The following is a 21,054-nucleotide window of genomic DNA, read 5'->3' as shown; positions in this document are numbered from 1 at the left end:
CAAATGTTGAGCCATCCTTGCATACCTAGCGTAAATCCCAATTTGCACTTTCTTGGGTTTAGTTTGCTAATATTTTGTTGAAGATTTTGCATCTGTGTTCATGAGAGGTATTGGCCTCTAGTTTTCTTGTCTTTATCTGGCTTTGGTATAATTTCTTCCTTAAGTATTTGGTAGAACTCACCAGTAAACGCATCAGGGCCTGGTACCTTCTGTTTTGGAAGGTTATCAAGTAGTGACTCAGTTTCTCTTTAAGACCAGGTAGAGGAAGGGGCGCCTGGGTGGCTCAATGGGTTAAGCCTCTCTGCCTTCGGCTCAGGTCATGATCTCAGGGTCCTGGGATCGAGTCCCGTATCGGACTCTCTGCTCAGCAGGGAGCCTGCTTTCCCCTCTCTCTGTCTCTGCCTCTCTGCCTGCTTGTGATCTCTGTCTGTGAAATAAATAAATAAAATCCTAAAAAACAAACAAACAAACAGGTAGAGGGCTCTACAGAGTGTGTCTCTCAAGGAGCACGTCCATTTTACCCAAGTCTCTGAATCAAGTGGGCATCGAGTCGCTTGTGGTATTGGGTCATCATACTTTCCGTGTCCAGGGACCCATACTGGACTCTCCCAGAAAACAACTCTTGGTTTCGTTGGCTTTTTTTTTTCTATTTCATTGATTTCTGCTCTGATTTTTATTGTGTATTGTTTTTGTTGGCTTTGCATTTATAGCATGTTTTCTTTTCTCAGGTTTTCTAAGGTGGAAGCTCAGATGATTCATTTAGATCGTTTTTCTAACATGGATCCGATGCTATAAATTTCCCTCTGACCACTGCTTTTGCTGCATCCTACACACTTATTTTTAATTGTACCCTTTTTAAAAAGATTTTATTTCTTTGACAGAGACACAGATAGCGAGAGAGAGAGTGAGCAGGAACAGAGAGGAGGGGGAGCCCCATGTGGGGCTCAATCCCAGGACCCTGAGATCATGACCCAAGCCGAAGGCAGTCGCTTGATGGACTGAGCCTCCCAGGCGCCAAGTTGTGTTTTGATTAAATTATATTTTGATTTTTTTTTTTTTTCAGTTCCAGATATTTTTAAATTTCTCCTGAGACTTCTTCTTTGGTCCATGTTTTCTCTAGCGGCATGTTGTTGAGTCTCCAAGTTTGTAGGGATTTCCCAGTTCCCTTTCAGATACTGGTTTCTGGCTGAATCGCACTGTGCTCTGAGAGCAGACATTGTATGGTTTCTCTTCCCATAAATGTACTGAGGCGCGCGGCCCGGAACACGGTCTGTCTTAGCGTTGCCCCGTGAGCCTGAGAGGAACGCCTATCCCGCTGCTGCTCGGTGCGATGGTCTGTGACTTCTGTCCCATTGGCGGATGGTGGCATTGAGTTCCATTGTGTCCTTGCGGATTTCCTGCGTGCTGGGTCTGTCCTCTGAGCCGGGCACGGGCGTCCCCGCCGTGGTAGCGGGTTCATCTGTTTCCACCAGCAGTTCTGTCACCCCCCGCCTCGCGTAGCTTGACGCTCTGTTGTCAGGTGCATGCGTGCTAAGGACCATTCTGTCTTCTGGAAGGACTGACCCTCTTGTTACCATGCAATACCGTTCTTTGTCCTCCGTCACTGACCTTGACCGCTGACGGCCGTCGTAGCTGTTACTTGGAGGGACTGCTGATCGAGTAAGAAGAAGAAAAGCAGATTTTTACTCACCCGTCACTTACTCTCCTTCCCCGGCATGGATCAAAGTTCCTTTCCTTCTCGGGGAATTGCTGGAAGGCGGGTCTGCTGGCGGATCCCTGTCATTCCCGGGGGACAAAGTCTTTGCTTCTCCTTCATGTTTGGGACACAGTTTCAGAGGGTGAGGAATGGGGGTTGGTGGGTTTTGTCTCGCAGCGCTCCTGAGTCTTCCCCCGCAGTCTCCTGGCTCACAGGGTGTCTGTCACTCTCAGCAACACGGTTGTGAAGGTGTTTTTCCTCCAGCTTCTTTGGGGACGTTATCTTGCTCCTCCGCGACGCAGCTCTGACGGGCCTGGCTGCAGGTTTTGGCGTCTTGCCGTGAACCCGCCCTGCGCCGAGGCCTGGTGGAGACGGCTCCAGTGGAGCAGACCTGGCCAGCACGCATGCGGTGCTCTCTCGGCAGCGCTGCTGCGGGAAGGCTGCGTGGCTCCGGACCATCTCACGGGTTCTCGTCACATCTGGAAGGCTGCCGCTTCCTCTGTGTGAGAAAGGAGTGGGCGGGTGGCGAGGGAGGGACCTGGCGGCCGGGGACAGGGCTGCAGCTGTGCAGGGCGGAGTGGGCGGGAGGTGGGGGCTCCTAGAGATGGAGCAGGAGAGCCCGAGGTCCCGCTCCGAGTGGCCAGCTGGGGTGTCTACGTCTGACAGCTGCACCGATGGCCACAGGCACATGGGCAGCCCAGGTGCAGGCTCACAGAACTGTGAACAGATAGAGTTTTAAGCCACTAAGTTTTGGGGCTGTTTGTTATCAGAAGAGGCAACGGATAGACATGAGGCCCGGCTGGGTGAGAGGCGGGCTGCCTGCACCCCGGGGTCTGTGCCTCAGGCCGAACTCCCTGCATGGGGCCCGCTGTGAGGCCCACACGGGGTCAGCACTGAGTGCCGTGGGCTGCACGAGTGAACTCAGGCCGGCACTTTGGCGGCTGCCCCCGGTGAGCCTTTCCTCACCAGGCTGCCCACGCGGGACAGGGCCAAGTCAGCTGGTCTCACAGGCTCTTGCCTGTCCACGTGGGTGGTGGCAGAACAGGCCTGGGGTGCAGGAGAGGCCTGGGCTCCACGGTGCACCGCGGGCCGGGTGGGCGGCAGCTTCCTGGGAGAACGGTCCACCTGCCCAGGGGTGCTGGGCCCATGCCCCACCCCTCCCCGCAACGTGCCATGTGTACACAGCACCCCCACCAAGCTCGGGGCCCCGGATGCTGCTGGAGGGACCCGCGGCCAGGCTGCCAGTGGTCAGTGCGTTCAGGCTGGGGCACAGCCTTCCCCACTGCCCACCTCCAACATCCATCTCGTCTTCCTGAGCGGGGCCTCTGTCCCCGGGAAGTGCCAACTCCCCACCCCCGCCGCAGCCCCCAGCTCCCCCCCGCCCTCTGTGCCTGAACTCTGCTGCTCAAGCACCTCGCAGGAGGGAGCCACGCTGTGCTCATGTTTGGTGATTGGCGGACGTCCCCGAGCGTGGTGTCCTCAGGGTGCACCGCGTTGTCACAGGTGTCAGACCGTCCTTCCTTCAGTCGGCTGGATGGTACCGTTCCGTTGGTCCGGTCATCGCCGATGGGTGACAGACATCGGGTGGCCTCACTGCTGGGCTTCATGCGCAGTGCCGCTGTGGACGTGGGTGCTGACGTGGGTGTCGGGCGCCAGGTGGCTGACCGGTTCTTTGGAGTGGGCCCGGGGGGGGATTCCCGCGTCATGCCGCAGTTCTGTGTTTGGTTTCTCGAGGCCCCCCCGACGGTCGTGCCCCGTGGCTGCCTCCCTTAGCGCTACCGCCAGCAGCACGCGGTTCCGACTCCTGCACGTCCTGGCCACATGGTGGTGCTCCGATAACCGCCGGGCCAGAGCGTGTGGGTGCTCTTGAGGGCTTCTGGCTGGGCCTCATCTATGCTGCTCCCCAAGGAGCCGCTCTTGGCCTCGGGGGTCACTTAGCAGTGGTTTTGCTCTCGCTGCCCATGTGCTGTGCTGGACACCAAGTGCCCCGGGGCCCCCGTCGTGACCCTGTGGGTATCGTTCATTTATTGTCAGGCGGCTGCCGAACGGGAGGTCCTCTGGCCGGCAGACACCCCGCTGGGAAGCCTGGGGGACCCCCACTGAGCCCCCCGGGTGGCAGCATCCAGGGACCGTCCACACCGCAGCTAGAGACGCAGGCACAGCCCTGGGATGTGGGGGGAGGGGCTGGGGGCTCCAGGGGTCCCGGATGAAAGCTGGAACCACTGTCCAAGAAGAAAGCCGGCGTTGGGGGCGGAGCAGAAGAACCCGAGGTGTTCGTGTGCTCAGGGCCCACGCGTGTGTGCAGAGGGGCTCTCTAGAGCAGATGCCCCAACGAGGCAGGCCCGGCTCCCCCACATACCCGTCACGTGGCTGCAGGGCTCCTGTCGGCCCCGAGCCCTGTGCTCCTCCCAGGCACGCGTGTGCTCTGGGGGTGTCGCCTTGGGGGCCAGGAGCATGTTGCTGGGGACACCAGAGAGGGCGGCAGACGTCCGTCTCTGAGGACTGAATAGACAGGGTGAAAGCTGGGGCCCCGGAGGGACCCAGGCTCACCCCATGATCAGCTGCTGCTGCCGGTGTGCTGAGAGCCTGTGCCCGTGGCTGCCAGCGCACTGCCCAGGACCTGGGGCTCCTCCTGTCCCTGGGCTGGTGTGGGCCAGTGGCCCGACTCCTGACCCCACTCGGGGTGGCATCGGGCAAGTCCCAAAACTGCTGTGGCCACAGAGAAGCAGAGGTGAGAGCCTATGTTCCCAGGCCTCCCAGGGACCAGGGTGGCGGAGTGTGCACATGTGCACCTGCATGTGTAGGTGTGTGTGGTGTGCGTGCACAAGCAGGTAGGGGCATGTGAGCATGGGGACACGTGTAGATGTGTGCGGTGGTATGCACATCAGCACATAAGGCGTGTGCAGGCAGGACGTGTCGCACACGCGAGCAGGGGTGAGTGCGTGTGTGTGAGCCGATGTCAGGCCCAGGCCAGCCCGCAGGCACGGCGTCCACGGTAATGTGTGCCCCGATGACTTCGCAGAGTGAGTTTTTCTCCTAGAAGCCAGGGCAGCCCCAGGAGAGGAGCACCAGCCGGTCGTGCAGAGACCCAGACCCGTGGCCCAGCAGCACAGAATCATGCGGGGGACAGCCAGGGAGAGGGACAGTGTGGATGGCACTTCTGACCATAGGCCCTTCCTGGGCAGCCACAGGCCGGGCCTCCCACCCCACCTCTGCCTCGCTCAGAAGAGCTTTGCGCAGCTCCTAGGACCCTCCTTCTCGCCCTGGAGGGGCTGAACTCGTGGGGGCTGGACGTGCTCAGCAGGAAGCCAGAAAGGTCCTGACAGGACATGACCCAGATGAGCCAGGGGCCTGCTTCAGAGCCTCTGTGATCCGTGGGGACGAGCGCGGTGGCCCAGGACTCAGGGACACCCAGGGTGGTGGGCCCACAGCTGGTGGGGGTCCTACCTGACCTGTCCTCACAGCCGCCGGCACCCTTCCGTCCAGGTGCTTCTGAGGGGCAGGTGGGGTCACAGCCACATCGGTGCTTTACAAACCGAGACTCTGCAAACACAGATGCGCTTGGGTCACAGTTGTCCTGCATCTGCTGCTGAGGCCCTTTCCAGGGAGCCCTCAGGGTCTGCTGTGCCCTCAGGCCCAGGTGCACGGCCCTTGTTTCCTGGGGTCAGGCTTAGGGATCTGCTCACACTTGCCTGCCTGCCTTCAGGCTTTCCAGAACCTTCCAGTTCCTGGGCCCCTGAGGCGCACATGACCACATTCCCCCCAGTGGGCCCCCACGTGCCAGACGCCGTACGTGTTTGATCCCATGGAGTCTTCACGGCACGCCTGTGACCCAGGCGCGGTGCCGTCCTCGAGCTGCTGGTGACAGGCCAGCGTGGACAACACGGCACACTCCTCCTCACCGTCTGGAGGTCATGGGGGCCGGGGGGCTGTGGGCAGCTCTGGGGCTCCTTGGCTCACGGGAGCGTCTCCCGATTGCTGCCCGCATGGTCACATGGCACCCCCACCGTGAGCCCGCGTCCGCACCTCCCCGTTGTAGAAGGACATGAGAGCCCAACCCTAGTGACCTCATTTGAGCTTCATCCCATCTGCAAAGACCCCATTTCCAAATAAGGTCACTTCCGCGGGTGCTGGGGCTTAGGATGCCAGGATGGATTTGTATGGGGTGGGGGAGGGGACACCGCCCATCACGGGGCGCCGGGATCTCGCGCATGAGAGAAACCGGTGCACGGTGAGAGCCCCTCCAGAGGCCGTATGGCTGCAGGGAGAGGCACCGGGGACCCAGACGCTCCCAGGGTGCTGCCTGGCCCTCGTGTCCCCGTGACTCTGGCTGACGGTCATGCAGTCAGGGCTCCCCTGAGAGGACGTCCAGCTCTCTGCTGGTGGCCGCCGAGCACCACGGACCCCGGGCACCCGACGGCTCTGGACCCCAGTCCATTCCTCCCCCACGTGGACGCCACCACCCGCGCTTGCCGCGGCCCCGTCTTCCCGCCCCGTGCTTGCGCCCAGCGTGGCCCTCACTCGGGGCCGCGGCAGGAAAGGGCGCTCTGCGGGGCAGTGGGGCACAGCAGGGACTCGGGAAAAATCACGGAGTCTTCGGTAACGTGGACATCTCTCTGTTCAGTGTTGCCTCCAGCATTTGCGTTTTCATGCTTCGCCGCGCTTCCTGGTTGGGGCTGCGGTCAGATAGCAGAAGTACTGAAATGTTTCTCCTGAAGCGTCCCATGGTGCTTCTGGCCTGGCCCGAAACAGGAAGCGCTGTGAAACGTGTCTCCAGAAGTTTCTGTGTCCACCTTGGGCTCCGTGCACATGGCTGGGGGCCCACGGATGCCCTCAGACTCTCCGCCAGGAGGGACCCGCTCCCGGCCTGGGGAAGACACGGTCTGGGGGAACGCAGGAGCCCACCTGTGTCACGTCGTGGGCGGCCGCAGCCCCCAGCACAGACTGGCACGTCACACGGCGGGCCCTTGCCCCGGTCCTAGAGGCTGATCTGAGGCCCAGGCGGGCAGGCTGCTGCCCCAAGGCCTCTCCCTGGCTGGGAGACACGGCTGTCCTCTGCTCATCTGTCCGTCCCTCCTAGGACATGGTCCGACAGGTATAGGGCTCCTCCCCTGGACTGCCCTTTAACCAGATCCCCTCTGTTGAGGCCCCGTGTCCGCCATCTCATCCTGGGGGCCCAGGCTTCCACACACGGACACCAGGGAGACCATTCAGCCCACAAGACCATCTTTTGTTGGTTTTTAAGTCCATACAGAGGCGGAGTGAAGCTGGTGACCACGGGGGTTAAGCCCCGCCTCGCAGAGCTCGGCGTGTTTCGGGGGCCATGGGAGGCAGCCGACTGGGACCCTGCGACAGCCCCCAGGGGCAGGATGTGCAGCCAGGAGGGCACTGGTGTCCCTGAGTCTGCAGGCTTTCAGGGGTATGTGGATTGTTGTTTGTGATTTGGGAAAGGACACGTCAGAGTCACTGTATGGTTTAGTGGCCGTGAGGGCAGTCAGCCCCGTGGGGCCACGCCAGGGCCCCAGGCCCCTCATCACCCACCCAGCAGCCCCCTGCCTGCTGCTAGGGACTCATCCAGTCTGGGCTGTGGTGGGTTCGGGAACCTGTTCCGGTTCATGGAAACCCTCCTGAGCTGGGCCCAGGGTCCTCTGTCGGTGAGCGTGGTGGAGGCGTCCGGACGAGCCGTGGATGGCCAGCTCACCCCAGACCCCTCCGCCTTCCCTCGTGGCTGCCCCGCTGTGGTGGGGGGTGCTCTGCCCATGGGGTCCCCAGCTGGCCACCCCAGACCACTTCTCCAGAGCCAGCCTGAGAGGGGGGCCGGGGGTTTGTGGAGGAGGGCTGTGCAGGTGGAGGTTGGGTCACAGGGCTCTGGAGGGGGCATTAGCCTCGGGCTGCCTCCAGGGCAAGGGGAGCAGGGTCTCCTTACCCCTCCCGGCCCCGAGTGCCTCCCAGCCTAGACAGGAGCCCCGTGCTGGTGGCTGGAGCCTGAGCGTGCCCGGGGCCCCTCAGTGGGGGGAGGGGTCTGCGGGAAGCCATCCCTCCGGCAACCTGGTTGTCCCGCCTGCTGGCCGCTTCTCCGGGACAGGACCCCCAGCACCGGTGCAGAGCCGGCAGGTGATGTGGACGTCACGGCCCACAGCTGTCTCGGTGGAGGAAGTTGTTCCCTCTAGGGGATTTTGAGGGGGATTTCCAGCCAGGGACCAGCTTTTATTGAAAGTGCTTTAATGGGTCTAAAAGGTCACTCCTTTAGCAGATGAGTCACTTTGGAGGAGGGAACAGCCACAGCATCTTCGGGTCCCAAGCTGGGCCCTGGCACGGTGGTCGCATAGGGCCGAGTCGGGCTGCCGAGGGAGGCCGCAGGTGAGCCCCCTCAGCCCGGCGCTTGCTGCCGGTGGCCAGGCCCCAGGTCTGGGTGGTCACTTCTGCTTGTCCCCTGGGCCACAGAGGCCCAGATGTGCATGTTTCTGCTATGTCTGACATTCGATTTGGTGAGCTCCTGCCCTCTCCCCCCACCACCCCTGCAAAGACTGACAGCAGGAAGGACAGCGCACGCCAGGACGGTGTGGCGCCCCCGAGGCGTGTCCCTGTGGGTGTCTGGCAGGGAGAGTGGACGTTGGCCTCCAGCCCGAGCTCTGGGGCTTGGCCCGTGCTCCCCGTCGTGAGGCTCCCAGGAGGCCATGCTGGCTGCGAGCGTGGGCAGTGGGCAGCCTGCCCCTCCTGGAGGTGGAGGTGCCACTTCCTGTCCCCATAGAAAAGCCTGTAGTTAACCCAGACGGTTCCTCTGGTCCCGACGAGGATGAGCCCACCAAGGCCAGCGCGTGGGGACGGAGAGGAGGGAAGGCCCGTCCGGGGTGGCCTGTGAGCGGAGCGGCCCTGCCCGGGGCACAGGGGGACGCTCGCGGACCTGGTCACTGTGGCATGCTGGGCAGCTCGTGTCCAGGCCCAGTGCACTGTCGCCGTTCCTTCCCGACGAGTGAGCAGCCCCCGGCGCCTTCTCAGGACCCTCGTTTGAACAGACGGTGGGGTGGTTTGCAGCTTCTCCTGGTTAAAGTAAAGTGGGGGTGGCGCCTGGGGGGGCCGCGTGGGTGGAGCCTCTGTTGGTTTCGGCTCAGGGTGGTGGGATCCAGCCCCGCGTCGGGCTTGTCCCCAGTGTGAAGTCCGCCTGGGTTTCTCTCTCCCTGGCCTCCACTCCCGCTGTCAGTCGGTCTTTAAAACGATGAAAACTAAATGAGGTTACAAGCAACGTTCTGGTCCCGGGACTGCTCCTTCCGGGCACTTTCTCAAACGGGTCACGGAACCAAGGCCAGGGGCGTCGACCCCCACGTTGCTGTGCAGAGTCTTGGGGTGGGAGCTGGGGTCTCATGGATGCTTCGGGGCCCTCCCACTGCATGGCCTCGGGCAGGAGGGTCCCCAGGGCCTTCCCTGGGGGCTTCTGTGGCGAGATGCCCTTCTCCTGGGAAGCCCCACTCACGGCTGCCTCGGCTGTGGCCGTGGCGGTGGCCGTAGCCGGTGGCTGATGGTGGGAGTCCCCACAGCGCGTTCCCTCTGCACTCCCTGGGCTCGGCTGTGTCTTGGGTAGAGGGTCCTGCCAGGTGCTCAGCACGCTCATGGGACCTCCCCTGGACGGGTGGGTGGCCGGTCGGTAGGGGAAGGTGGGCTCAGCTCTCAGAACCCAGGGCGGCAGCTGGGTCAGAACCCGGGCTGAGCGGAGCATGGCTTCAGCAGGGGGGCCGTCACCGCGTGTGTCACGGCCCACCTTCCTGCTGACGCGGTGCAGGTGGGAGCACCCAGACCCGGGTTGTGGGAGGCGCTCGGCACTGTGGGGCTCCTGGGGCCTTTCTGGAGGTGCAGGCGGCCATGCCAGGCCCTGGCCCTCCACGTCCCTTCTCCCTCAGACTCATTCTGGAAGCTTCTGCAGACCGAGGTGCCTGACAGCAGGAAGACAGCTCCTCCGACTCCTCCTGACCCGTGTCCCCACTCTCCAGTACGCCCCTGCCCTGCGTGCTCCTGCCACCTCCAAACCCAGCCTCAGCCCTGGCCCGGTGTTCACCGCGTGTGTGCCTTTGCGGCAGGGAGAGACTCGACGTGTTCCTCCTCCTTGTGTGACTCGACGTGTTCTCACCTCTAAGCTCGCATCTCCGCACGCTGGGCTCTGCCTGGGGCTTTGGGGTCTGTCCCTGTGGAGTCCCTCACCCCCACCCCCATCCAGCCGCGTCCAGCCACGCCCCCTTGCCCCAACACCGCGAGATGTTGCATCCCCAGCACCTCCACGCCCATCTCCGCCGCCAGGAGTCCCACGTGCCTCCCCCTGCCAGGCCCGGGACAGGCGGGGAACCTGCACCCCATTTGCTCGCAGCAGGAGTTTGCCGGGGGTGACCACTGAGTGCACATGTCCTGGCCCATGCCGGGGTCCCGGTGGTTCCTCACGGACGATGTCCATGCCAGGCCTCCTGTCCGGCCCCCGGAGTGTGGCCCTCAGACCACGCACTGTCCCTGTCTGTGGGGCACAGACCCTCTCTGCTGCCTGATCGTGTGCCCGTAGAGCCGCCGAGCTCAACCCACAGGGAGCCCGGCCTGTGCACGGGGCTCAGACCCAGGACCACACCAGGGCTGTCTGTCCTCAAAGCCGTGCCATGACCCATTGGGAGTCACCTTGGGGCTGTCCCTCCTGGGAGCCCTGTCCCCTCTACCTCTCCTGGGCTGGGGCCACCTGGCTCAGTGGGGCCCCCGAACTTGTGGGGGCAAAGGGACATGTCAGCCCCTACGGTTTCCAGGGTCTGCCTCTTCCAGCGACCCCCTGCCCTGCACCCCACAGCATTGGGTCACCCCGTCGGTGCTGGGTGTCACGCAGACCTCTCACACTGTGCATCTGTCCTGTCCCTTTGCCGCTGGAGGACAGGGTGTGTCCAGAGGGGCAGGGAGGCCCTTGCTGCCTGGGGACAGCCCCGGGGTGAGTGGGTGGGGCAGCAGGGGCCCCTCAGCAGGACAGCGCTGGGACAGCAGCCATGAGGGCACCCCGCCTGGTGGGCAGCATTTGCCTGGCTGACCCCACGCCCCCGCACCGGGCACCCTGCGTGTGGTCCTGGGGCTGTGACCCCTCCTCCAGGGTTGGGGCGAGCCAGGGGAAGGGCCCAAGTCCCCCTACAGAGAAGTGGGAAGAAACCCCGACAACACCTGGAACAGGGGTGCCTGACTTCGCCCGTCCCAGGCCCGTGTCGGCCCCTCTCGGACCTGAAAGTCTGAGGCCACGGTCTCAGGAAATATTCAGGAAGTTCTGGGAGGCCTGAATTTCAGGATGACTGAGCGGGCAGCTGTTGGCCTGGGACGGAGGGGAAGTCCCTCCACCCCAGCCCCGCGGCCGCCCGCAACAGGAGCGGCGAGGGGCCCCGTCCCCTTCCAGCCCCTCCCCACGCGCAGGGGTGACGTGCCTGGGGTGTCTGGGTCTGAACTCAGGAGACTGTCCCCACGCTTCATTGTCAAGACGATTTCCTGAACCGGTTCCGCTTGCGGCCGATCCGCGTCGGGCCAGTTTGGCCATTGTAAACGCCCATTTCCGTGGGTCTCAGCCCCTTCACGCCGTCGGGCAGCGTCCCCACTGCCCGCGTCCAGGCCTCTCCAGCTCCCCGCGGAGCCCTGGCCCAGGAGGTGACGCCCCCCACCCACCCCGTGCCCTCTGTCCAGCCCTCGCGCCCCCGGCGGCCTCCGGGGAGTGGACCACAGCGCACGTGGCCTCGGGGGCTGGCATGTCTCCCTCCAGGTGGCCCTCGAGGCGCCTCTGAGTGGCAGCAGGGGCCGGGCCTCGTCCCCCGTGGAGGCTGACGCTCCGTCACGGCGCAGCGGGCCTCTCCCTTCTCCCCAGACGCCCTGTGGGCTGTTCCCCGCATCCCGGCCGCCGCCACGAGGGACGCTGCTGAAGGCTGGGCCGTGCGGACGCGTCTCTGAGATCTGCTTTCGCTTCTGGTGGAGGAACGTGGGGTTTCTGGGTCACAGGCCAACGGCGCGTTAGGTGTTTGAGGAACCGCAATGGTGCATCCACGGCGGCTGAACCGTGTGCGGCTCCACGCTCTGCGCAGCGGCCATCCGCACGGTGTGTGCAGCGGCCGTTGTGCCATGTGTGCCGGAAAGTTCAAGGCCGGGAGGCGGCGAGCACCCGCACCTTCTCCCCGAGAGAGCCGTGAGGGCCTCCGCTTTGCCTCTCACCCTCCCGGCGCGTCCATCGGTTTGGACCTGCTGTTGGGGAAGCTGTGGACATTCGCACACTTGTCCTGGGCTGAGGGGACGTCCTCACGGGCTCCCTGCTGTAGAACTTCCGCAGGAGAGCCTGTGGCCCTGGATCTGCTGCTCCCTGGATGCCTCCTGGTCCGCAATGGCTCCCAGTGTGTCTGGGCCTGGACCCCACTCCCGAGGACGTACCCTTTGCTGCAGACGGTGACCCGCACTCTGGGTCCCGCTGCCCCTCGGGGTCCCCGGCTGGCCGGCCGGCCCCTCCCCGGCTTCCTGTAACCTGGGAGGTGGGTCTACCTTAACCGGTGCTGCGGGTGTTTGCTCCCAGGGGGCAGGTGCCGGGCGTGGGACCCCAACTCTGGCCTCCAGGCCGCGTGCTGTGACCCCTCCCTGCCGCAGCCCCTAGTGGCCCCTCCCGGTGGCCTCTGCTCCCCCTCAGTCCCAGGATGAGGCGGGGATCACAGCAGGGGCCGCGGGGGACCGAGTTCTGGGCTTGTGGGCACCCTGGTGACTGGCTGGCCTTCCTCCGCGAGGAAGAGTCCCCCCTTCAGGTTCCTTCTTTCCAGCCTCTTGCTTTTCTGGGTTGGTTCCCGATTTAGATTTAATAAAGCAACTCTCTGAGTTTTTATTCCTTCAGGGTGTTAGAGGCGAACCCCAGCCCTGATTCCGGGCAGAGCTCAGCGCGCCCTCGGCTCCACTCCGAGGTGGCCGTCGGGCCCATGCCAGGTGCCTGGCACCCTCGCTCCCACCTCACCTGGCCCGTTGCGGGCCTGGATTCGCCGCTTCCCCGGGTCCTTCCGCGGACGCTGCACATCCGGTCCCAGGCAGCCCACATGGGCCGGGCGGCGCACCCTCCGGATTCTCCAAGGGCCCCGCGGCTGTCAGGCACGGGACGTGCAGCGGAGGCTTCCGGACCCTGGCGAGCACCCGACGGTTTCCGTGTTGAACCTCACGCCGGCAGGGCTGCAGACCCCACCGTGGTGTATCTGGGCGCCTCCATCACATTCTGAAACTCTCGGTTTCTAAGAAAGTTGCCGTATTACTCAGTCGCCGGGTCTCTGGGAGGCCTGGTTCCGCAGCCGCAGCCCCGAGCCTGGCAGGTTTCCTCGAGCTCCCGGGCCCGGCTCCTCCCCTGCCGCCCCTGCCAGGGCCGCCAGCCCAGGGCACACGCGTGGTGCACGGACACGCGTCTCAGCAGGTGTGTTAGTGGCTGGGGATTATGGAAATTTAGCTGTTTCCTCGAAGTACCAAGAGCAGTACCTTGCACATGGACTTTCTTTTTTGAACCTTGAAACTATTTTGACTCAGCCCCTGCTCAGCCCCTGCGGGTGCAGGGCACCCCCGCGCGTCCATCAGCCTGTCACCTCCTCCCTGTCCTGCGAAGCTCCCACGCAACGGGCAGCAGCCGCGTCACCGGCTCCCCCGGCTGGTGGCTGCCACACGCGTGCTCCGGGGCTCCCTTGGGGTCCGTGCACAGAGGCAGCAGGCCCTCCCGGGGTCCCGGGCTCTCAGCTGCCCTCATGGGGGCTGGCGGTCATGGGAACGCGTGTCCACGACTGCCCGGCTGCCCACCCGGCCACATCCGCCCCTCTGGCCTCCTCGGTCTGTGTTGACAGGAGCACGTGGGTGGCCTGGGCTTTCCTCCCCCAAGCTGCTGTCCTTTGGGGGCATTTCCTGAGTCGGCCTGGCCCGGCGAGGGGCCGCTTCACTCTGTGCGAGCTCCGTTCTCCACACTGTGTGGCCCCGGGCGGGCTGCCCAGCGGTCGGGGCCTCTGCATCCTTGCCTGTGAAGTGGGGAGAGTGAAGAAGCTATTTCCGGAGGCGCCGGGAGGTCAGGGCAGGTTAGTCCAGGGCGGCAGGCGCGGGGTGCAGACGGTGTTGGGACGTGACGACGTGGCCGGGTTGTCAGCAGGCTCCAGAGAACAGGGCCGGGTCCCCCGTCCCTGCCCGCGAGTGGACGCCACCCTGGGCACAGGCGGGAGGGGCAGGCAGGTGCGCAACGTCGAGGAGAGGCGCCCGGAGGCTGAGGCACAGGGCGGTCGTGGGGCCGGGGGCTGAGCTCTGTCGGAGGCCCTGGGGCGCTGCCGGGGGGCCAGAGCGCGGAGGACATGTGGAATGGCATCTGGAGTGTCCCTTAGCGGCTGTGGAGGGTCGCCAAGCTGCGGTGCAGGAGGAGGGGGCCCGCTGTGGCCGGCGGGGCCGAGAATGCCAGCCGGCAGAGATGAGGGGCGCTGGGCCGCTCATTCTGGGGGTGACGGGGGTTGGGTGCTTGCCAGGGTACATCTGAGATGACACTGGGGCCTGGGAGGCCAACTTTGGAGTCTTTCCTGGAAGAGAAGCAGCAGTGGGGCGTGTGGGAGGGGGTGGCCCCAGCGGGGTGGGGGCCGGAGGTCAGAGAGGACCCCATGTCCCGGGCCCAGTGGGAGAGGATACTGCAGTGGGGACTCTGGTCGGTGCAGTCACTTTGGGAGAGCACACATGTGTTCCGTGTGGGCCCCGCTTGTCTGGGGGTCCCCGACCTCAAGGGCAGGGACTAGAAGGCTGGCTGTCTGCTGTGGGGCCGGTGGAGCGGCTTCGGGAGGCCCTGCCTGGAAAAAGGAGGCACATGGAGGTCAGGCAGCATCCGAGGGCAGCCTGGGGCGGGAACTAGCTGCCCACCGCTGCCGGCCTGCAGCGGGGTGGCCGGGAGGCCCCGGCTTCCTCTCCCCTGAGCTCAGCGCCCCGAAGGTGGGGGGCTCCGCCCAGGGGTCCAGCACCCCTGTGCCCTTCTATGCCCCCTTCTCAGACCCCGCGCTCCCTTCACGATGATGACCCCAGGCGTGCGGGTCTCAGGAGAGTGAGAGCGCATTCGCAGACGTGGACAGGAAGCCCCGGTGCACCAGCGCCCCGCGCCCCAGCCGTGGCCCCTCATGCCACGCTGTCTCCGGAGCCCCCAGGACTGAGCCAGGACGCGGGAATGGGTGGCTGCTGGCACTGGCGCGTGAACTTGACTGGGCTTCCGTGCTGGGATCTGGAGTGAGGTCTCACGGCCCGCCCTGTCCTCACCAGCGCCGACCAGCCTGGGGCACAGCGGGCAGGGCTGGGACCTCTGGTGCAGGGCGGCGGTGGGGATGGAATGGACCGACTCCACGGGCCTCCTTCACTCCAGGCGCTGTCGATTCTAAGTAAGGCCAGGGTGTGGCCCCTCCCCTTGGGGCACCCCTGGGCCTCTCTTCCCCTCTCGGGGTTCCCTGCCTCTAGACTTCTCTGCGCCCCCACCCAGGTTCCTGCGCCCTCCCCAGCTCAGAGCCCCTCCCTGCACGGCCGCCTGCCCGACCCGACACGCTCCCTCCTGCACCCGCCGGCGGGGCAGCAAGTGACCTGGAGCGCCAGAGCCCTGCGCACGCTGTGCCCTGCTCTGCGACTACCCTCCTTCCCTGGCGGGTCCTCCTGCCTGCAGGGTTGGGGTCGCTTCCCAGACAGTGACCTGCCTGCAGGGTTGGGCTCGCTTCCCAGACAGTGACCTGCCTGCAGGGTTGGGGTCGCTTCCCAGACAGTGACCTGCCTGCAGGGTTGGGGTCGCTTCCCAGACAGTGACCTGCCATCCGGGGCCTGGTCACCCTTGTTTTGCCTCCTGCCCCTCGCTGGCCACAGCGAGTCTGCTGTCCCCTGGCCCCACGGGCCAGCCCGCGTTCCGGAAGGTCACTGTATGACCGCGGGCTGGCCGCACACGGGCAGACGAGTGCCGTCCCTGGGGGGGAGGCCTGTGCTGATGCAGGGATGCCGCGCTCTCCTGCCCTGGGCGCTGCGGGAGCCCACGGCTCCTCGGGCCTGACCTTGCCCGGCCTGGCCTGAGGCCAGTTCTCCCTCGCCGACTGTTCTCTGGGAATTTCCTGGTCAGAGTCCTCGCCACAGACACAGTCCCTGGGGAAACCCCGTGTGAAAGTGCAGTCACCAGGTCGGCGGCGAGAGTGCAGGCTCCAGCAGGACCAGGAGGGTACACCTGGCCTCCTGGGAGGCACAAGCAGGTGTCTCTTCACGCCCGGGGTGGGGTGCGTCACACTCTGAAGGGCCATCCCTCGAGGCCATGCCCCGCCCTGCCTGCATGGGGACCTCGACCTCTTCGAGCTCAGAGCTCTGATCTCCAAGCACCTTTCTGCTCCAGGGCCTTGGCACGGGCTGTCCCCACGCCTCCTCCCCCGTGCAGGGCCTGTGCAGGGAGAGGCCTAGCACAGCATGGACGCCCGTCTTGGGCTCGTTGGATGAAAGTCGGTTTAAAGCCCCACAGACTCCTTGAACTTGAAGGAGCAAAGGAAAGGCCATTGGGGGATGGGAGAGAGACTCTGGTGGTGAAGGGTCTGGGAGGGCTGACTTAGGAGGCTTACAAGGCTCCAGGGACGCCGTGAGGCCAGGGCTGAGGGGAGGAGGGCCCAGCACGTCTCCCGCACGCGTGTCTGGCTCTCCAGGAGCTGTCCCCGGAGCGGGTCCCTAGGGGCCGTCACAATGGCTGGAGCCCAGGATTCCATCCTGTTCTGTTCCATCGCCTTGCCCTGACCCCAAATATCCCTGCTTCTAGTCCCCTTTCCACAGGGGCCTCTGGCTCCTGGAAGGTACCTGCAGACCCTGTTGCCCCAGGAACGTTCTGGAAGGTGTGAGGCAGGTGGGGCTCCAGCGCCCCGTGCTGGGGCATGCAGGGTACCCCTTGCCTCTTCTTGGGCAGCCCAGCCGCCAAGGGCCCCTCTCCCAGGAGCCACACTAGGGGCTGCCTGTCAGACTCTCGGGTTCTCAGGAGAGAGAAATCCCCTTTCCTGCTCGGGCTAAACTGAGCCTCGTGGAAATGTCGGGCGGGAGTGGGGCTCCGTGGGGACTTTCCTGGGAAGCGACAGGGGACTTGCCCTGGCTTTCCATTTCTCCGCGTGGGAGCCTGACCCTGAGACAGGCCTGGCTGGGAGGAAGTGAGCTGTGGGCGGCACCGAGTGGAGGGCAGAGGGCAGCGTCCTGCCCCGGCAAACCCTGCAGCCAGACACGGGCCGTAAACCAGGGGCGGGCACCCCGCCACCTTGCTGGCCAGAGCGCCCTGTGCCCTGGGCTGGGGTCAGCGAGGCTGGAAGGCGGGGCCGTCCACAGGGTGAGGGCTCTGAATCCCGCCCGGCAGCTGGTGCTTCCCCACTCCCGGGACAGGAACAGGCTGTTTCCTCCACAGACCCCACAGCCTCTGGGTGCTGGGATGGGTGTGAGTGGACAGTGGGCGCCCCGTACTCCGTCCCCGCTGTGGCATGGGCCTCCCGCTCCTCCACGCGTCTAACCCCAGGGTGCACCCGGTGTCCCGGCACCTGGGACCAGGGAGGAGATACATTAGTGGCCTGGGCAGGTTCTCTGGCCCCATGGAAAGTGGGTCTCAAGCCCCTGGCAGAGGACAGCTGGACGACCAATGCTGTGGGGGCCTCACTCAGGCGAGGAAGGCCCCTGACTCCCATTCAGCCGTAGGGCACGTCGCCTCCTCCTGAGGCAGCCTCCCCTTGGGGCCAGGAGTGCGATGTGTCACCATTAGAGGGACACCATTGGATTCCCGTGAGATGACCAGCTCGGGAGGAACTCGGAGGACGCATCTTTACACCTGCCTGTGGGAGACCCCGTGTGCTCCCGGGGTGGCCCAGCCGAGCCAGCTCCAGGCCGGGTTCCCACCTGCCCGGTGCTGCCCCCACCGGTGCCCGGGGCCGTCCGTGCTCCAGCCCCGCGAGTCCTGCGTGTCCTCCACGTGCAGGTTTTCCCACGCGGCTCTCCACGGGGCTCCCTCGGGACGGGAGCCGGGAGCAGCCGGCCGGGCTGCTGACCGCCAGGCCCCAAGTGGAAGGTGTGTCCCTCCGAGCACAGCGTGTGCTCCCGTGTGGGGCTGTGACAGGAAGCCCGGTGTCGCCCATGCTTCGGGACAGCGTCCCCAGATCAAACCCACAGCAGCACTAAGTGACAGCTTCACTTCGGCATCGAGGTTCAGAGCCGTGAAGAGGTGGGCGGGAGCCGTGCACGTCCGCACGGGTGGTCAGACCTCACAGCGGCGACCGGGTTCGCCCCGTGCACCTGGATGCTGCCTGCACGCCCGACGCCGTCCCGCCAGCCGGGGACGCACGGGCCCTTCCCCGGGGTGAGGGCGGCCGGGAGGTGTGCTGAGTGCAGAGGGAGGGGCCGGACCTTCATTTGGGTTCCTGGAGAGGGGAAAACACCTCACATAAGAAAGCTGGCACGTGCCGGCTTGAAGGGGCGGGTGTGGCTGTGGCTAATCTCTCCCGTTATTTTATGGCCAGAAAGAAGATTCTGGTATGAGCCTTGGTGTGGACAAAGAGGAACCAGAAGGCCCCCGTCCTCACCCACCCCACGGCCACCCCCGATGTCCGTCTGGCTCCAGAAAAGGGAAGGCAGGTGGCCAGTGCCGTGTGCTGGACAGTAGCTCTCCTGACCCAAGGCCACCGAGGCTCGTTGGGGTCACCTGCCTCTGCAGAATTATGAGCGTCTGTTCACGTTTGTGTGGGTGGATGGATTCGCGGCGGGACTGGAGAGAGCAGCTCCGTTATGCAGAAACAGAAACTCGTCTCTGGGAAGGAAGCTTGTGTATTTGGACCCTGGCCTGCGGCCAGGGAGCAGGTGCTGGAGAAAGTCTGGGTTCTGCAGCCTGGCGGGCGTCTGGTCTGGAGGCAGTGCCCGCAGCCCCGGTCAGTGCACCCCCTGTCACAAAGAGCCACAGGCACACGGGCACCCCACCCTCCCCACCTACCTGGAGTCCAGCTCCTCTCCTGGAAAATTCCTGGGCCTCGGGTGGCAGCCAGGATGCCCAGGAGTGGCTGGGGAAGGTGACCTGCTGGCCCCCGGTGCCCCAGGTCGAGAGCAGAGCAGATGCTTTCCCATCCCCCACCAGCTAGCACACCCTAGAGTGTCCCCAGGCTCACGTCCTTGGGGAGCCCGAGGTTTGCAGCACTGGAATGTTCTCCCTCGAGCTGGCCCTGGGGGGCCGGGTTGGAGTTTCCCCGGGCAGCCTGGAGAAAGTAAACACGGGTGGGGCTTGCCGGGAGGGAACGGGCTGCGCAGCGGCCGGGCGGGTGACGGGCGGCAGGGACTGCCCGCCGCTCCCCGTGGCCTCTGGCCAAGATGCACGACTTTCTCCAGGCGAGTGTCCAGAGGTCTGACACCAGACAGAAACACCGCGAATGTACTTGACGCCGCTGCGTGGTGCATTTAAAGCCCATAAAATGTGCATTTCCTGATTTGTGTGTTAGCACGGCACGAATAAGCAGACGGGAAGAACCCACACGGGCTTTTTCACTCCGCCCGCGGGCAGAGGTCCAGCGCGGCCGGCCCGTGCTCCGTTCGCCAGGCTGGGGCTGGTGCGGCGGGATCCAGGCGCTGGGGCGGGGGGGCCGTAGGCCTGCTTCTGTCCTGTCCCAGGGCCGCCCTCAGGGCCCTGCCTCCAGCCAGCACGGGGCGTGCAGAAGCCTGCCTGGCTCTTCTGTGCCTCCCGGAGACGGCTGTGCCCTTGCGGGCTTCGGTGGGGAGGCCAGGCCCGCCGGAGAGCCTCCCCCTGGAAGGGCGGCCGGTTCATCACCGACACGCGTCTTTAGGACCCTTTGGCTGCAGGCCGCGTGGTCGTGGGAGTGACGTGGGTGGAGATGATCCAGGTGCCAGCCTGGATCTAGCCTGGAAGTCCGCCTGCCCCGGCCCTTTGAAGCCGGGGACTTGTCGGCTTGCTGCCCGGCCGCCAGCGCCCTGCCTCTGCAGTGTGTCTCGGAAGCGACGGGCACCGGTCACCTGCAGAGCTGTTGGATGTGGGTGCTGGCTGCCGGGCTCCGGACGCCGCACGTGTGTGCATCTGCGTGTGCATCTGCGTGTGTGTCTGTCTGTGTTGGGGGTGGGCAGCCCGCCTGGCCTTGCACACACACATGCCCCTCCCCGCCAGGCAGCAGAGGAGCTCAAGGGGCTCCTGAGCCCTCGACCCTGCTGAGCAGGGGAGAGCTGAGAGCTTGGGCAGGGGTAACCGGGGAGGTGGAGCTTGCCTGGACCCCAACATGCCCCTGGAGACCTGCCCCCTTTCCCCACAGGGAAGGCAGGGCAGGAGGTTTCCTGGAGACACGGGCCTCACAGGGCCCACATCCCAGTCGTGCCGTGCACGGTCCTGCACCTCCCTGCCCCGGGCTCATCTCCCGACAGGCGGGGCCTCTCTCTCTGGAAGCCGAGTGAGCAGGGGGTGCTTCTGTGGGGCCGTGCGCCCGCTCTGTGCCAGGGTTTTCAAACTGGAGCCCCTGACGGGACGGGCACCATGTGTGGGTGTGGGGATCCCGTGGCACACCGCCTGGGCCTGGGACTGCGGCCGGGAGACCCCAGCAGTAGGGCTGGGGCCCCAGATGGGCGTCGCCAGAAGAGGGGAAGGGCAGTGAGGGCCAGGTGGCCGATGGGGAAGGTGCCCGGGTGCCCAGCACTGACCCGGAGCCGTGACTGGTTTCCGGCCGAGTGTCTCTGGTGTGGACGCCGGATCAGCTTTCTTCCAGAGATGCTGAGAGGGAGGGAGTTTATGGGGCTTCTGACACCGGTCGCTTCGGGCGCAGGGCTGGGTTCTGGCGGCATCACGCTCCTCCTTTGGGAAGGAGGTGATGTATTCGTTTCCACTTGAGTCACCGGGTCCGTTTCAGGGCCTCACCTGAAATCCCCAGTTGGTCCTGAACCTGGGCTGGAGCCCGGGCGGGCGAAGACCACATCTTGTCTCCCCTCGGGGACTGGGGGCAGGGCTCCTCAGGCTGACGCCAGCTGCCGGGCGCTCTCACAGCACGGTTCGCCTGGAGTCTGCGACAGGACGCCAGCAGCAGCAAACCTGGCCATGGGCACAGCTGGCCCGTCGCCGGCGCGGCCCGGACACCACGCCTCCGGGCTCAACGGCGACCGTGCGTGTGGGCTAGTGTTCTTGGGCCTCGAGCGAGACGTTTGTAGTTTTGGCAAATGTACACCCGGCATCTCGGGGACGGACGGAGGCACGAGCAGCGTCGGGCGTCCGGTTCTTCAGCCGTTCTGCTTCTCCGCCCTTCATCGTGGGCCACTGAAGACTCACACACCACGGCCCGCGTGGGGCCCCAGCATAAGCCTGGCCGGTGTGATCTCAGCTCAGCCTGCCTGGC

At 65.0% G+C, this 21,054-nt stretch overlaps 1 long non-coding RNA gene across 1 annotated transcript; it reads left to right on the top strand.

Moving 5' to 3' along the window:
* The first annotated feature begins 1,024 nt into the window (after positions 1-1,024).
* On the top strand, positions 1,025-19,155 carry LOC123393193. Its single transcript, XR_006607912.1, has 2 exons — positions 1,025-16,559; positions 18,202-19,155. It is a non-coding gene; the product is annotated as an uncharacterized LOC123393193 (long non-coding RNA).
* Positions 19,156-21,054: the final 1,899 nt, after the last annotated feature.

The sequence above is a fragment of the Mustela putorius genome, unplaced genomic scaffold (assembly GCF_011764305.1).
Source record: "Mustela putorius furo isolate JIRA1106 unplaced genomic scaffold, ASM1176430v1.1 tig00000765_pilon_pilon_pilon, whole genome shotgun sequence".
Lineage (NCBI taxonomy): Eukaryota > Metazoa > Chordata > Mammalia > Carnivora > Mustelidae > Mustela > Mustela putorius.
This window is presented reverse-complemented; position numbering and strand designations above follow the sequence as displayed.